Raw genomic sequence first — 6430 nt, forward strand, 5'->3', positions numbered from 1 at the left:
AAAGTAGATTCTTAATTGTGATTGGTATGGAATTGTCGCTCATATAATCAAATAGAGATTTTCTTTAGGAGGCATATAATGGACAGTGTAAGAAATAATGTTTAGAGTCTTCCACTTCAAGAAAGCACTTCTGACATAGTGGAGAAGCATTTAAGTTACTACTGTTATTTCTCAACTGACAATGCCAAATATTTTCTAATCTTTTGCCATGGTTGAATAATTTATGCATATTCAGTTTTTTACTATTATTATTTTTGAGGCTGTTCTTAAATGCTGAAACTGTAGTTATATGTATTTTGAGGTAGATTGTTCCACAATATAATTGTAGATGGTATAAAACTATTGAAGTAAGATGTTGTTCTTGCAACGGGAGTGCGATAGATGAAAATGTTACGAAGATTGTAGGTATTATGTGGGGGAAAACATTCACAAACAATATTAGATAAGTATTCAGGAGTATAATTGTTTAATATTTTGAACAATAATATTAATTTATGGTTATTTCTACGTTTCTTAAGTGTTTCCCAGCCTAATTCCTGATATAGGTATTGTTTAGATGAGTTTCGTCTAAGACCAGTAATTATTCGTGCAGCTTCAATCTGTATACTTACTTACCAAGAAATTACTTTGTTCATCTGTACAATTGTCCCAGACTACATCACCATACTCGAACACGGGGCGAATAAATGCAAAGTAAATTTTGATTAATGATTCCCTATTTATTTTATATCTAAGAATGCGTAGCATCTTCAATCTTTGGCATGCTTTTTTGTAGATATTTGATATATGATGTGACCATCCCCCATTTGATTGCAAAGTAAGACTTAGTCCTAAGTTACAATGATTATTTTTTTTGGATTATATTGTTTGAAGTGTTACCAAAAGAGACATGGGGATGGGTTTTTTTCTTTCTAGAAAAGTTAACATTTATTGTTTTGTTTGAAAATAAAATCCACCAGCCATTGATTAGACCACTGTTTAATATTTTCAAGATCAGCTGTTAATGGTTTAGCTGAATTATCATCATTATCATCAACTACTACAAAAAGTGATGTGTCATCTGCAAAGAGTCTTATTTGGTTGCATATATTTTCAACAATAGCATTAATGTAAATAAGAAAGAGGAAGGGTCCTAACACTGACCCCTGGGGTACTCCTGCATTAGTGGTTTCAATTCCTGGGGAATAGCCTTTGTGTTCTATCAGTAATATAGTTTTCTATCCATCCAAGGATTTCTCCTCTGATTCCATATTTTTGTAACTTAAAGATGAGACCTTTATGCCAGACCTTATCAAATGCTTTTGATATATCACAAAATATGAACATAATATCTTTATCTTTATCAAGGTTAGATATTATAATATGATAAATTTCAGTAAGCTGATTAATAGTGGAATCAGAGGGCTGAAATCCTGATTGGTTTTTAAATAAAAGATTGTGGCCCAGTATACATAAGGTTCTGTTTTGTTTTAGAAGGTTAAAGGTCAAATTCTTTTAGACGTTTTGGAGTCTTTTACATGCACCATCTATATATTTAATAAGCAATGCGGAAATCGAATCTTTAAAATGGGTATTAATTGCCATGAAGTCGGGCTGAAACAGGACGGTTTCTTGGAACCTCGGAGAACCCGTGCTTAGACGATGCCTGTATAACCCAAACAAAGGTGGTGGTAACCCAGATATCAACTCTTAAGCCAACTGAAGTTTAATAGGCAAACAGCAGGTTTCGAAACAGGGATAAAATCGAACAGATGATTACGCTAGCAAAAATTTACAATGTAGGAAATCAAATAAATGGATGTTTTTTTGCTTTGATTCATTGTTCAAACTGATTTTTTAAGCATATGCTGATGCAGTGTCAAGATTTTATTTCGGTTTTGTCGAGACAGGGCTCCGTTGTGGTCACGATTCGTCTTGAACGGAAGGAAGGTCTGATGTCAAAACAGTAGATATCACAGTTTTAAATGATCAAATTATGATGTTTATTTACAGCACAGACACACAGTCGTATAAAAAAGGAGGAAAGGGATTGTTCCAGATATTCGTGACCTCAAAAAAAAAATCAAAACATAAAATCAAATCAGATTGATACTGACGCCAACTTTGCCATGCCACACATTTTTTTATAGAAGGCAAGGGACTGAATAATTTTTTTTGTTATTTCCGTGTTATTTATAAGAAAAACGGCAATGTATGTAAAAATGGAGGAAGGGGGCAGTATCCAATGTCCATGGTTATTGCATCTGCTCTGCGGCAAATACTGTGGTTTCATCAATATTCGTTGAATACCAATTTTCGTGGATTTCGTTATTACGTTGATCCACGAAATTAACTGTTCATTGAAGTGCAATTTCTATTAATATTTTGTACTGATAGGGTGATTGGCCACGGATTTACGTATCCTTGAAACTGTGATTTTCATTATATCCACGAAAATTGATATCCTTGAATATTAATTAACCACAGTATTTTATAATGTATATCTTTTATTACCATTTTACAAGTAGGGGTAGGAGAGTGATTGACTCCACATATACAGGTAAATTCAGACTGGACTGTCTTAATATATATGCATGCACGTGCACGTAACTGAAATGATCAAATCTGAACTGCTTTAATTTTCTTACTCAAAGAAAGGGGAATATTATTTATTGATAATTGACGATTGTACGATACAAATGAATACGTTTCTCTCACGACACGATGCGCTTCTAGTATCGTAACTATAACAACAGTATGAAACCCTGCCATTCAGTCTATTGAAATGTGACTGAAAAGTGACGGAAAGGCATCTCAATGGTGACGGAATGGGAGCTTAATGGTGACGGAATGGTAGCTTAATGGTGACGGAATGGTCGCTTAATGGTGACGGAATGGTAGCTTGATGGTGACGGAATGGTAGCTTGATGGTGACGGAATGGTCGCTTAATGGTGAGGGAAAGATAGCTTAATGATGACGGAATGGTCGCTTAATGGTTACGGAATGGTAGATTAATGGTGATAGAATCTTCGCTTAATGGTGTCGGAATGGCAGCTTAATGGTAACGGAATGGTCGCTTAATGGTGACGGAATGGGAGCTTAATGGTGACGGAATGGGAGCTTAATTGTGACGGAATGGTAGCTTAATGGTGACGGAATGGGAGCTTAATGGTGACTGAATGGGAGCTTAATGGTGACGGAATGGGAGCTTAATGGTGACGGAATAGGAGCTTAATGGTGACGGAATGGTCGCTTAATGGTGACGGAAAGGTAGCTTAATTGTGACGGAAAGGTCGCTTAATGGTAACAGTATGGTCGCTTAATGGTGACGGAAAGGTAGCTTAATGGTGACGGAATGGGAGCTTAATGGTGACGGAATGGTCGCTTAATGGTGACGGAATGGTTGCTTAATGGTGACGAAATGGTCACTTAATGGTAACAGTATGGTCGCTTAATGGTGACGGAAAGGTAGCTTAATTGTGACGGAAAGGTCGCTTAATGGTGACGGAATGGTCACTAAATGGTGACGGAATGGTCACTTACATGTAATGGTGACGGAAAGGTCGCCTAATGGTGACGGAATGGTAGCTTAATGGTGACGGAATGGTCGCTTAATGGTGACGGAATGGTAGCTTGATGGTGACGGAATGGTCGCTTAATGGTGACGGAAAGATAGCTTTATGGTGACGGAATGGTCGCTTAATAGTTACGGAATGGTTGATTAATGGTGACAGAATGGTCGCTTAATGGTGACGGAATGGTCGCTTAATGGTGACGGAATGGTCACTTCATGGTGACGGAATGGTCACCAAATGGTGACGGAATGATCACTTAATGGTGACAGAATGGTCGCTTAATGCTGACGGAATGGTCCCTTAATGGTGACAGAATGGTCACTTAATGGTGACAGTCACTTTATGGTGACAGAATGGTCACTTAATGGTGACGGAATGAACGCTTAATGGTGACGGAATGGTCACTTAATGGTGACGGAATAGTAGCTTAATGGTGACGGAATGGTAGATTGATGGTGACGGAATGGTAGCTTAATGGTGACGAAATGGTCACTTAATGGTTACGGAATGGTCACTTAATGGTGACGGAATGGTAGCTTAATGGTGACGGAATGGTAGCTTGATGGTGACGGAATGGTCCCCTAATGGTGACGGAACGATAGCTTAATGGTGACGGAATAGTCGCTTAATGGTGACGAAATGGTCACTTAATGGTGACGGAATGGTCGCTTAATGGTGACGGAATGGTCACTAAATGGTGACGGAATGGTCGCTTAATGGTGACGGAATGGTAGATTAATGGTGACGGAATGGTCGCTTAATGTTGACGGAATGGTCACTTAATGGTGACAGAATGGTCGCTTAATGGTGACGGAATGGTCGCTTAATGGTGACAGAATGGTCGCTTAATGGTGCCGGAATGGTCGCTTAATGATTACGGAATGGTAGCTTGATGGTGACGGAAAGATAGCTTAATGGTGACGGAAAGATAGCTTAATGGTGACAGAATGGTCGCTTAATGGTGACGGAAAGGTAGCGTAATGGTGACGGAATGGTCGCTTAATGATGACGGAATGGGAGCTTAATGGTGACGGAATGGTCACTTAATGGTGACGGAATGGTCGCTTAATTGTGACGGAATGGTAGCTTAATGGTGATGGAATGGTAGCTTAATGGTGACGGAATGGTAGCTTGATGGTGACGGAATGGTCGCTTAATGGTGACGGAAAGATAGCTTAATGGTGCCGGAATGGTCGTTTAATGGTGACGGAATGGTCCCTTAATGTTGACGGAATGGTCGCTTAATGGTGACAGAATGGTCGCTTAATGGTGACGGAATGGTCGCTTAATGGTGACGGAATGGTAGCTTAATGGTGACGGAATGGTCGCTTAATGGTGACGGAAAGTAGCTTAATGGTGACGGATTGGTCACTTAATGGGGACGGAAAGGTAGCGTAATGGTGACGGAATGGTAGCTTAATTGTGACGGAATGGTCGCTAAATGGTTTCAAAATGGCAAAGCTCTGCAATTCAGTCTCATTTCCAGACCTTTCAGGTAACATTCAGCTGACTGCATGGAACAGTTTAATCACGTGACGGCCCGCTTCTGATATGATAAGACTTGTCGTACATTGTACATATCTTTAAACACTTAAGAAAATATCAGGATTTATATGTAAATGGAAAAGAATCTATTTGGGTATACTTGAGGAAAACAATTAAATTATTAATTTTTAAAAGTTGAAATCGAACAATGCATATCAGCCATGGTAGCTGTGAGATGGTTTCAGGCTACCAACAGAGTAAAAAGTGGCATCCTGTTATTGCAAGGGTCTTTTCTGTAGGGTCAGTGAATTATTGGATGAATATTGATTATCTTAGGTGACGTTGGTGTACTAAATGTTGATGTGGACGAGCAACTATGTGTGACGATATAATCAATAATGAATTTAATAATGCGTTTATATCTGAAATTGTTTTATTGTCTTTAAAATGCTCATATTTTGATGTTTGAGAATTTTTACAAAATGTAATACTGTGAAATGATTATAATTCGTGGGGGCCAATTTTCGTTGATTTGTTCACTTTTACAGGTTCATGGGGACGTAATTTCGTGTATTCTTTTATACCAACACGAGGACATATGGTTTTATAACATTTATTAATTCGTGGAGGATGTAAATTCGTGGATGAGAGGTACCCACGAATTCCACGAAAATTGAGCCACCACGAAATTTAATGATTCCACAGTAATCATACACATAATTAAATGCATATGCAATTAAGCATAGAAATGTCAATATACAGAACTTTAAATGAAAATTTTTTCAGGCATGTAGCCTTAGAACCGTAGACTAAGTCAATGTTTTACTTAGTGTATTACCTTTATTTGATTTCCCTTTCATTTGACGAACAATAAATCATATTTCGCCATAATCAAATGGTATATAATCGCCGGATATCCAGTACAAATAAGTTTTAAAAAACCTACTGAAAATAATATTCATTACCGCAAGTTTGTACCTGAAGAAACATAAGCAGTAAATTGGCCATAAAACTAAATTAAAATCTGCTGTAATTTTGATAACATCAATCCCATGTGAATATCGGTACATAAATCAAACTCACATAAAGCGCATTTGTGTTATAGTAATTGCATGCCGTCCGTTCCTTGTTCAAACCTACAATGGACTTTAACCGATAGCAGGCGTGCATTAAATATAGACCCGAAGGTAGAATTTCATACATAACAAATAAGCAATATCCAGAATAATGCCTGGAGAGAAAATAAATCGAAAAGAAGTTGGAATCGTGTCTGGTCCCCCGCGAGGCTGTGTTACGAGCGAATGGCTAATAGATTAAAATATTGATCTTCCTCGCTTAACATCGAGTGTGCATGCAGTTCCGGTGACTGAGTACGTTTCAAGAATGGCAC

Source organism: Magallana gigas, chromosome 6 (assembly GCF_963853765.1).
Source record: "Magallana gigas chromosome 6, xbMagGiga1.1, whole genome shotgun sequence".
Taxonomy (NCBI): domain Eukaryota; kingdom Metazoa; phylum Mollusca; class Bivalvia; order Ostreida; family Ostreidae; genus Magallana; species Magallana gigas.